Source organism: Cynara cardunculus, assembly GCF_001531365.2.
Source record: "Cynara cardunculus var. scolymus isolate 2C chromosome LG 12, CcrdV1, whole genome shotgun sequence".
NCBI lineage: Eukaryota > Viridiplantae > Streptophyta > Magnoliopsida > Asterales > Asteraceae > Cynara > Cynara cardunculus.
The window spans coordinates 36,738,220-36,749,023 of record NC_037539.1 but is presented as its reverse complement, the minus strand read 5'-3'; the positions used below and the strand labels follow the sequence as shown (position 1 = coordinate 36,749,023).

The 10,804-nt window shown below is 39.0% G+C and overlaps 1 non-coding gene across 1 annotated transcript; it reads left to right on the top strand.

Moving 5' to 3' along the window:
- Window positions 1–9,377: 9,377 nt before the first annotated feature.
- LOC112523997 lies at window positions 9,378–9,484 on the top strand. The gene has a single exon (XR_003070325.1). It is a non-coding gene; the product is annotated as a small nucleolar RNA R71 (small nucleolar RNA).
- Window positions 9,485–10,804: the final 1,320 nt, after the last annotated feature.

Genomic DNA, 10,804 nt, shown 5'->3' with positions numbered 1-10,804 from the left:
AAACACTAAAACTTAGTGTTTTATATATATTGGGTATAAATTAGAGCATTTGGTACTGTATAGGACGTTTCAGATAATTTCGGGTCGGAACCGGACTTTCTAAGCAACTGCCGGAAATTCTTAAAATTTTTCAACTAAACTAACCTAACTAACTCCTAATCTTATAAATTACCTTCCATAATACTAATATAATCTTAATAAGAGCTAACCTGGAAGTTCAAATTTGACAGCTGTCACAGTTGTCCACACACGAACACGCTTGGAACTCCCACTGGGTGCTAGCCCAAAGAATTCTAATTTTATAATTGTATCATAAGGATTTTGAGGCTACAACTAGTTATCACAACTAAATCCCCTTTTTTGTTTTAGCCCCTAAGCCTTATTTATATAACCAGTCTTCGAGATTGACCATAATTCTTAATAAGACTTGATCATTATCTAAAATGATTATTTATTTATCTAATAATATCTTATATAATTATCTAAAAACATTTAAGATAATTACATAGAAATTTATAGATCAAACCCAGTAATTATAATAATTACAAAACGGTACACATGTTTAGATTATTTCTTTAGTGGAAGCATACGTGTTCTTTGTGTGCGACCCTTTAGTTTTACTTGGCTCGTTGGCAGTGTATCTAGGTGACACATGTCATGGGTATAACATACAATTTACATTCTCCCACTTACACATGACACACTGTAACACAGACAGTGGTAAGCGTCTAGCAACACGTCACTACCCCCAATGTTATGTAAAAATTCTTTTCTTCTAGAAATTTGATTGATCCAATCAATCATATACTGGAGTCATTCCTCATCCCTTTGCTTCACGATATTTGAATTGAACTTCTAAGGCATATATCTTGCTTATCCTTTATAGTTCAAAATTCTATTTCTCGATCATAACACTACTTGATTAGACTAGTGCTATTGGTTCAACCAATACATCAGTCCATGGCCATGTTAAACAAATTGTGTCATCAAGGGGCCCAAAAATATCTCTCTCATCTTGAAAGGAGCAAATCCCATTTTGCATGTACATGACTTATACACTATCTATGTTATGCCAACATAGTCCTTATGATCACCCGGTTAAGGGTAACTTTAAACTATATCAAAGGACAACACTTTTCATGCATTGGGTACCAATGTACATCTCAAGTCTATGGATAAGAAAGTTTACTTATTTCAGGACTCACCTTATGACGCCGATCTATGAGGTGATCCTGACCATGAGTCTTATCCAACACTTGTACCCGACAAGTGCATGTGACTCTGGTTGCACTCATTGCGCTTCCAACTTGGACTATGACCAAATTTCACAATGATCTTGATTTATTACTAGTCCCCTAGTAATAATTGGTCAAGGATAATTCTAAATAATATGAGCATCATTTTATTTAAGGATACTTAAACGTGCAAAAATGAACACAACAATGTTTAATATAAATACCCATATCCAATATGCAAAAACATATAAAACATAACTGTTTATCGTTCAAATAATTAAAGTCTACTACTAAGATCCATTATACTWATGTATTACAGAACCTCAAGCCTATCGAACTAGTATGAGCATCATGCATGTTTTGACTCAAAGGCTTGGTGAGAGGATCTGCTGGATTTTCTTTTGATCGAACTTTGCATATCGTTACATCACCTCGATCAATAATTTCGCGAATAAGGTGATATATTCTTAGTATATGCTTAGAGTACTGATGTGACCTTGGTTCTTTTGCTTGAGCTATGGCACCCTCGTTGTCGCAATAGATCTCGACAGGGTCACATATGCTAGGAACTACCCCAAGGTCAGAGATGAATTTCTTCATCCAAACAGCTTCCTTTGCGGCTTCTGACGTTGCAATGTACTCTGATTCTGTAGTTGAGTCTACTATAGTGCTTTGTTTGTAGCTCTTCCAACTCACAGCACCTCCGTTTAACACAAACACTGTTGATCCTCTCTCTCAGTGATTTGATGATAATCTCTTTTACCCTATTGATGGTCGTGGAAACACCACAACCACAAACAACAATCAGGACTAAAAGCAAGTATACAAATAGTCCCAATATAGTCTTTCAAGTAATAAAAGTGGTACAAGTACCGGATATCGTCCACAGGGATCGTAGTAAAAGTTTAAAAGAAAGTAAAGTTAAGGAAATGATTTCAGAAGGCGAATTCGAAGACTTAGATTTGAACAGAGTTAACACAACTAAAAACAGGAGATAACAGAATAATAAAAGCCAGCTAGGATGTATGACTTTTAGGGTGAGATGTAAAAATTATTTCCAGTCGACTAATGCTGTAAAACTGCTACAACATGAAACCATGTTGACATATTGCTACAGCATGCAATCAGTAACAACTATTTTTACCAATTACTTTGAAGGTATTCCTCTTGGACTTCACCAATGCACTGATATTATAGCTTTCAACCCATATCTCTATGAGGTATCCAAACCAGTGAAAGTGACAAATGGTGTCTTCAAAGTACATGAGGTATCCGCACATGTCCTAATACTCTTCTCTATCACTCTCCCAAAGTTGATGGTCTTACCCATAACTAGGAAATAGAGCAACAACATTCTCTCCACCGAGACTGAGTTGTCATGTGTGGTGGGAGCAATGGAGTGCCTCAAGAAATTAATGCACACATTTGCATTGCCCGTAAGATTATAGGCCTTAAAAGTCCTCAACATGTAATTTGAGTGCTCATCACACACTGCCCCTGGTTTTCCTATCTCATCAGCCACTTTAGTCAAGTCCTCTATAGTCGCATGCCTCACCATTCTGGAGTAATCAATCTTCTTAGGGGGGTCTAGGCCATAAAGCCGATTGATGGATTTTGAATTGAACATGAAGGTCATCCCCCTAATAGATATCTTGGATGTGCTATTTGCTGCCAACTCAACATAAAACTCTCTAATAAGAGTCAGGTTGTAAGAAGTTGGAACCATGCACATCTTTTCTATACCATGAGCCTCTACCACCTCTCTTATGAATGCAAATTCCCTAATGCTTTGCCTATCAAATCCCTTGTCTGGGAATCCAACCCGGTTCTGGAACCTAGCATGCATCTTTTCAGCAGCCTTAGAACTAAAACCATTGTGGGGTCTGATTGGTCTTGGAATGGTGGCTGGCCTTTGGGCCATATCCACCCTCTTCCTCTTAGGTCTGGAGGAATGTTGCTGCGATGCTGCAGCATCAGTCTCAGAATTCCTAGGTGACTCAATCACAACCCTTTGAGACCTAGTCTTCTTCCTAGGTGGTTCCTCATTAACTACTGCATTTGACTTCTTTTTATCACAAGCCTTCACCAACCTTCTTTTCCTAGACACAACCTCAACATGGGGCTCTTCATCCTCTTCCCCAAAAAATTCTTCATTGAGGTCGGGAATGGGATCATGAGGAGCAAAATGAGACATATCATCCTCATCATCTGTATCTTTCCCAGAGGCAGTCAAAAGCAGAGGCTTTCTCTGTTTTTCAATAACCGTGATATTTTCAAGACTGCATGCCTCACTTTCCATAAAAATCTCCCTTATTTGTGCCATAGAGGCAGGGTCATCCTCTTCCTCTGAATCAGAAGTGAAGAGGCCCTCAGGGAGTGTACTATCAGATGAGGATTGTACCTTTTGAGAAATTGCGATTGATTCCCTGTTGGTGGTGGTCGGAGATGAAGTTGGGGTTGGGGCCTTGTTTGGAATCGGCACTGTAGAGGATTTCACCATTTCTTTGACTTTCTTCAAAGGATCTGAAAATGGGATAATGGTAGCGGATGGTACCATTTGAAGAGGCGGAACAACTATAGGTACTTCCGGCGGAATGGGGGCGACAGCGACTGGAGTGGTTGCCGGCGGCAGTGACGGGGACGGCGGTGGAGACGGTGAGTCTTCATCGATAAAGAGTGTAGATGACTCACCCTTTTTCTTCTTTGCTACAGGGAGTCTCTTCCCTATCCTCACCGGTTGCCTTCGCGAAGAGACAGGAGTACGCTAGCGGCGGTAGCCACCGGCGGTTGTGGGTCAGATGGTTGCACTGGCGTTTGTTTGGCTGCATGCGACGGAGGAGGGTCGTGAACCATGGCTTGCTTTACTCTTGCCATTCGAATGTTGAAGATGGTGGGGGGGGCGGTTATCGATCGGGAGCGACAGTTGGAGAAATGGGAGGGAAATGAAGAGAGAAAAGAGGGTTTTCTTTTGAGAATACAAGTGGGTTTTTCAAAAGGTTGAGGGTAAAAATGGGAAGAAGATGAGGTATCATGATGTAAGCATTGGGAGCATGCAAGAGGTATGGGTACTTGAGTACTTGGATGGGAGGCTTTCTTTCTCATCTCAACCAGGAGCTTTCAAAACACTAGTCATGTTTAATTAATTTTTGACCAATGATGTGTTTGAAAAGTTGGTAGCCATGTCCTCTCAATGCCACCTAAGTACTTTTTCTCTTACATGAGGTACTAAAATCGGCTGACATTAAAAAAGAGTTGATCATTTCTTAAAAAATTAATTTTTAAGAATGACATCATGCATTTTTTTATTCAAAAAATTTCAGACTTTAAAATTTTCAAAGATTCTCCATGAAAGGCTAAGGTTTTCAAATGCTGCAGCAAGGCTTCAGATTCTTTGTGATGACTGACAGGACTGCAAAACACACAAAAATTAACGACAATATTATTAATAATATTAATAACTATAAGAACATAAACAAATATAAATATTTACAAACACAAATTTTGGACTTATAAAAAGTCCACAAATACCGAAGCTTTTAGCAAAGGGTAACAAAATTCACAGAGCATAACTCTGGAATTTCTATCGGGTCATGGAACGACTTCACCCTTTGACCGTTAACTTTGAACACAGAATTTTCCTCGGGATTGATTAGGTCAACTGCGCCGTACGGATAAACTTTATGAATGAGAAAAGGTCCAGAACAACGGGACTTGAACTTTCCCGGGAACAGTTTCAACCTAGAGTTAAACAAAAGAGCTTTCTGACCAGCTCTCAACTCCCGGTGTTGGATTCTTTTATCATGCCATTAGATTCCTATGTTCCTCTAATTCACACAACTGGACTTTTCTTTTACTGGCAGCCATATCTAGGCACATATTTAATTCTTTGATGGCCCAATATGCTTTGTGTTCTAGTTCCAAGGGAAGGTGACAAGCTTTACCAAAAACAAGCTTATATGGGGACATATCGATAGGTGTTTTAAAAGCAGTCCAGTAAGCCCATAAAGCGTCATCTAATTTGAAAGCTCAATCCTTCGGTTTGGCTTGACAACCTTTTCTAAAATTCCTTTTATTTCACGGTTTGAGAGTTCGGCTAATCCATTAGTTTGTGGGTGGTAGGCATTTGCTATTCTATGGTTAATGTTGTACTTTTCAAGAACTCCACTCAACAGGTTGTTTACAAAGTGGGTACCTTCATCACTAATTAGTGCCCTTGGGGTACCAAACCTTGTAAAAATCTGTTTTTGAAGAAATTTAACCACAGTTTTTGCATTATTAGTAGCACAAGCCATGGCCTCTACCCATTTAGACACATAATCAACAGCCATTAGAATGTATTGACAATGATTTGATGGGGAAAAGGTCCTATGAAGTCTATCCCCCATACATCAAACAACTCTACTTCTAAGATCCCATTAAGTGACATTTCATTCCTTTTTGGAAATGGATCCACTTCTTTGACATTCATTGCATCTTTGTGCAAAATTGTGGGAATCTTTGAAGAGAGTAGGCCAATAAAATCCAGATTGTAATACTTTAGCAGCTATTCTTTGGCCTCCAAAGTGTCCTCCATATGCTATTTGGTGGCAATGCTGCAGGATTGCTGCCACTTTAGTTTCAGGGATGCACCTTCTCAAGATTTGATCTACACTTATCTTAAACAAGTAAGGGTCATCCCAAAGGTAAGTTTTAGTATCATGGAGAAACTTTTTGAACATATGGCCAGAAATATCAAAAGGTCTAATTCCACAAGCCAAAAAGTTTGCTATGTCAGCAAACCATGGTGACTTTGATTCTAACACTAAAATTCTCTCATCGGAGAATGTTTCAACAATCTCTCATTTTTCTAGGGTCTCCCTAGGCTTCTCTAATCTTGACAAATGGTCTGTAACTTGGTTGTCTACTCCTTTCCTATCCACTATCTCAAGGTCAAACTCTTGCAACAACAAAACCCATCTTATTAACCTAGGTTTAGCCTCTTTTTTGGAAATCAAGTACTTGATGGCAGCATGGTCAGTGTGAACAATGACCTTTGTTCCCATCAAATATGATCTATATCTCTCAAAAGCAAAAACCACAGCTAAAAGTTCTTTTTCAGTTGTTGTGTAGTTAAGTTGTGTTTCATTCAAGGTCTTACTTGCATAATAGATTGAATGAAAAACTTTTTCCTTTMTTTGACCYAAGACAGSTCCAACAGCCCAATCACTRGCATCACACAYGATCTCAAAGKGTTTGTTCYAGTYAGGAGCAACAACTACTGGYGCGGTTACTAAARCTTTCTTCAAAGTGTTGAATGCATTTCTRCATTCAWCYGTAAAATCAAATTTYTGATCATGTTGCAAAAGTAAACACAAAGGTTTTGAGATTTTTGAAAAGTCTTTTATAAACCTTCGGTAAAACCCAGCATGACCAAGAAAACTTCGTATTCCCTTGACGGTAGTTGGTTCAGGTAGTTTTTCAATGATTTCAAGTTTAGCTTCTACCTCAACTCCTCTTTTGGAAATCAAATGGCCTAAAACAATTCCTTCTTTGACCATGAAATGACACTTTTCCCAATTGACAACCAGATCAGTCTCTTCACATCTTTTAAGACTCCTTTTTAAAATTTTCCAAACAATTATCAAATGATGAGCCATAAACTGAAAAATCATCCATAAAAAATTCTATGGATTTTTTGAAGCATGTCAGAGAACAGTAAACCCTCCCTTCTTTAGGACACACTGGATTGGACTAAACCAGGAACTACCAGCTATTGGAAAAATTATTCCGGCGTCTAGACATTTCAAAATTTCCTTCTTCACTACTTCTTTCATGACCGAGTTCAATATCCTTTGAGGCTCTATAGATTTGAAGTTCTTTTCATCTAGGATGATCTTATGTTGACATATAGAAGGACTAATCCCCTTTAGGTCAGCAATGGTCCATCCTATGGCTTTGGTGTGCAACTTCAACATATCTACAAGCTTCTTTTCTTGATGTAAATCTAGGGTAGATGAAATGATGACAGGTAGTTTACCTTCCTCTCCTAGATATGCATACTTCAAGTGAGATGGGAGTTGCTTTAACTCTAGATCAGATGGCGAAATTATAGACGGGGTAAAATTCTTAAGCTCACTATTGTCCAACAACTCAAATGCTGCAGCATCAGATGGTACATCACCTTCTAAATCCTCAACAATATCATCACCTATCTCAACACTATCCTCCTCCTCTAGCTTACAGGCATTCCTCACTCCTTCCTCATAACACATTGTCTCAATCTCAGTAACTCCTGAGCATTCCTCTAAGTAATCAGGGTACTTTAAGGAATTAAAGACATTAAATGTGACTTTCTGATCTTTGAGTCTCATGGTTAGCTCTCCCTTTTGGACATCAATCAAGGTTCCACCAGTGGCTAAGAAAGGTCTTCCTAAGATTATGGGAATATCTTTATCAGCCTCAAAATCTAGGATGACGAAGTCAGCCGGAAAGATGAATTTGTCAACCTGAACTAAGACATCCTCAATCTTACCTTTTGGATAAGTTATGCTTCTATTGGCCAATTGCAAGGTGACAGTGGTGGGTCTAGCTTCTCCTATGCCTAGGGTGTTGAAAACAGACAAGGGCATAAGGTTGATACTAGCTCCTAGGTCACACAAAGCTTTACCAATCTCCTTTCCACCTATAGAACAAGGAATAGTAAAACTCCCTGGGTCTTTAAGCTTAGGGGGTATTTTGTTGGTTAGAAGCGCACTACATCCCTCAGTAAGAGCTACGGTCTTATATTTGGTTAACTTCTTCTTCTTACTCAAAATATCTTTAAGGAACTTGGCATAATTGGGCATTTGCTCAATTGCTTCAACAAGRGGTATGTTGATGTGCAATGCTTTAAACACTTCCAAAAACTTCTTAAATTGTAGTTCTTCCTTTTGGTTCCTTAACCTTTGGGGAAAAGGAACATAAAGAGGAACTGGCTTTATGATGGCTTTGTTTGGTTGTGCTAAGCAAGACGGGTCCAGGGTGCCTAGAGTCTTGGTCTTACTTTCTTGAGGTTCAGATGGGATTACAACTTTGGTTTTTGGACCTGTCATGACCTCATCCTCAATTGGCTTTTTCCTAGCAACTTCTTCAGGGAATAACAAAGGATAGTCCGACTTAGGAGGAACAAAGGTGGTGGTYTCAGGAAGTGGGTTATCCAAAGGTTTTGGTGGACTTTCAATAACAGGGACCATAGGTATAGTCTTAGGTTTAGACAAAACATGTTCACTTTCTTTTGGTATGGTCTCAGTTAATTCCTTATCACTCATAAGAGTCACTACCTTCACATGTTCTTCTCCTAGATCTCTCGGGACTTCGGTGTTACTAGGTAAAGTACCATGGGCTCTACTATTCTGATTAAGAGCAAGTTGGCTAACTTGCGTTTCCAGGTTTCTGATGGTAGCACTTTGTTGATTGAACAAAGATTGATTTTGAGTCATCATTTGCTGTTGTGCTTGGGACTGAGCCACCAGACCTTTTATCATAGCTTCCAAGGAAGATGATGAATCGGACTGTGGAGGTGGTTTAGTCTGAAAAGGTGGTTGATGACTTTGAAAATTCTGGTGATGGTGATTCTGAGAATTAGAACTGCTTGCATGTTGATGTTGTTTGAAAATTAGGGTTTCCTTGTTGCTTATGGACTAGGGGGGTTCAAACTTGGACTATTCCTTGAAAAATTTGGGTGTTGTCTTCAACTGGCATTGTATGAAAAATTTGGATCTATTATGAACATAATTCATAGATTCAGCATTACGTGGACACAATTCATAAGAGTGTTCCCCTCCACAACAGACACATTGCACTGAGAGGGCAGCTGGAATAGCTGATGTGACAGTTGACTGCACTCCTTGGCCAGAAGTTAGATTTTTAAACGTATTGGCCATAGAAGAAAGTTGTGCTGTTAATGCAGTATATGCATCAACATCATGTATTCATGCTGTCTTCTTTTGCGGTTGAGCACGTGGATTAGCCCAATGTCCATTATTAGCAGAAATTTTCTCTAGGATCTCATATCCTTCATTGTAGGTCATAGTTGTAAAGGCTCCGCCCGCAGTCGCATCGAGCATTTGTTTTGCCATGGGATTTAACCCATYGTAAAACGTCTCGAGTTGAATACAGTACGGGATGCCATGGTGAAGGCATCTCCTTAACAAATCTTTAAACCTTTCCCAAGCGTCAGGAACAGCTTCATCGTCAATTTGTTTAAAAAGGCAAATTTAATTCCTGGACTTAGCGTTCCTGGTTGGTGGGAAATATTTCCGCAAAAACTTTTCCACCATATTACTCCATGAAGGCACAGACCCTGGAGTTAATGAATTGAACCATGCCTTTGCCCGATCCCTCAGAGAAAATGGGAATAAAGTGAGTCTCGGAGCGTCATTAGACACTCCCGGGATCAGGAAAGCATCAGTGATTTCCATAAGGATTTTCAAATGTGAGTGTGGATCCTCCGAAGGTAATCCGCAAAATTGTCAATTTGTTTGCAACATGTGCAACAAAATCGGTTTTAGTTCAAAATGAAGAGTGGTCATATGCGGCCTAACTATCCCGGAATTTAATTGCTCAAAATCCGGAATGGCATAGTCCATGATCTGTCCATTTTTGGAATTTGCCAAATTAATGATATTCGGAGTTTGCTCTCTTGATTGTTCATTATTCTCCGACTCTGTTTCCTCATTATGATTATTATGGTGGTGGTGTTCTTGCTGAAAATTCGGAAAAAGGTGGTATTGTCCCAAAGGCAGACGGTTGGTTTTCTAAATGTGGAATCTCATGGATGATTGGGGGAGGTAACTCCATGTTGGGAGAGAGTAGAGCAAAAAATGCTCTTTGAGCTCTCCTTCTTTGGCGAAACGTTCTCTCAATATCGGGATCCAATTCAAAAATTTTCTCACGATGTCTCCGTGACATACACCACTTTCAAAAAGATTTTAAAACGGGACGAGAAAAATCAAATCTTTTACTTTACTAAAAAGAAAACTTTTAACTAACTAATCCCCGGCAGCGGCGTCAAAAACTTGATGGTCGTGGAAACACCACAGCCACAAACAACAATCAGGACTAAAAGCAAGTATACAAATAGTCCCAATATCATCTTTCAAGTAATAAAAATGGTACAAGTACCGGATATCGTCCACAGAGATCGTAGTAAAAGTTTAAAAGAAAGTAAAGTAAAGGAAATGATTTCAGAAGGCGAATTCGAAGACTTAGATTTGAACAGAGTTAACACAACTAAAAATAGGAGATAACAGAATAATAAAAGCCAGCTAGGGTGTATGACTTTTAGGGTGAGATGTAAAAATTATTTCCAGTCGACTAATGCTATAAAAATGTTATAGCATGAAACCATGCTGACATATTGCTACAGAATGCAATCAGTAACAACTACTTTTACCAATTACTTTGAAGGTATTCCTCTCGGACTTCACCAATGCACTGATATTATAGCTTTCAACCCATATCTCTATGAGGTATCCAGACCTGTAAAAATGACAAATGGTGTCTTCAAAGTATATGGACAAACAAATCTCTTTGTTAAAAATCACCCTCTC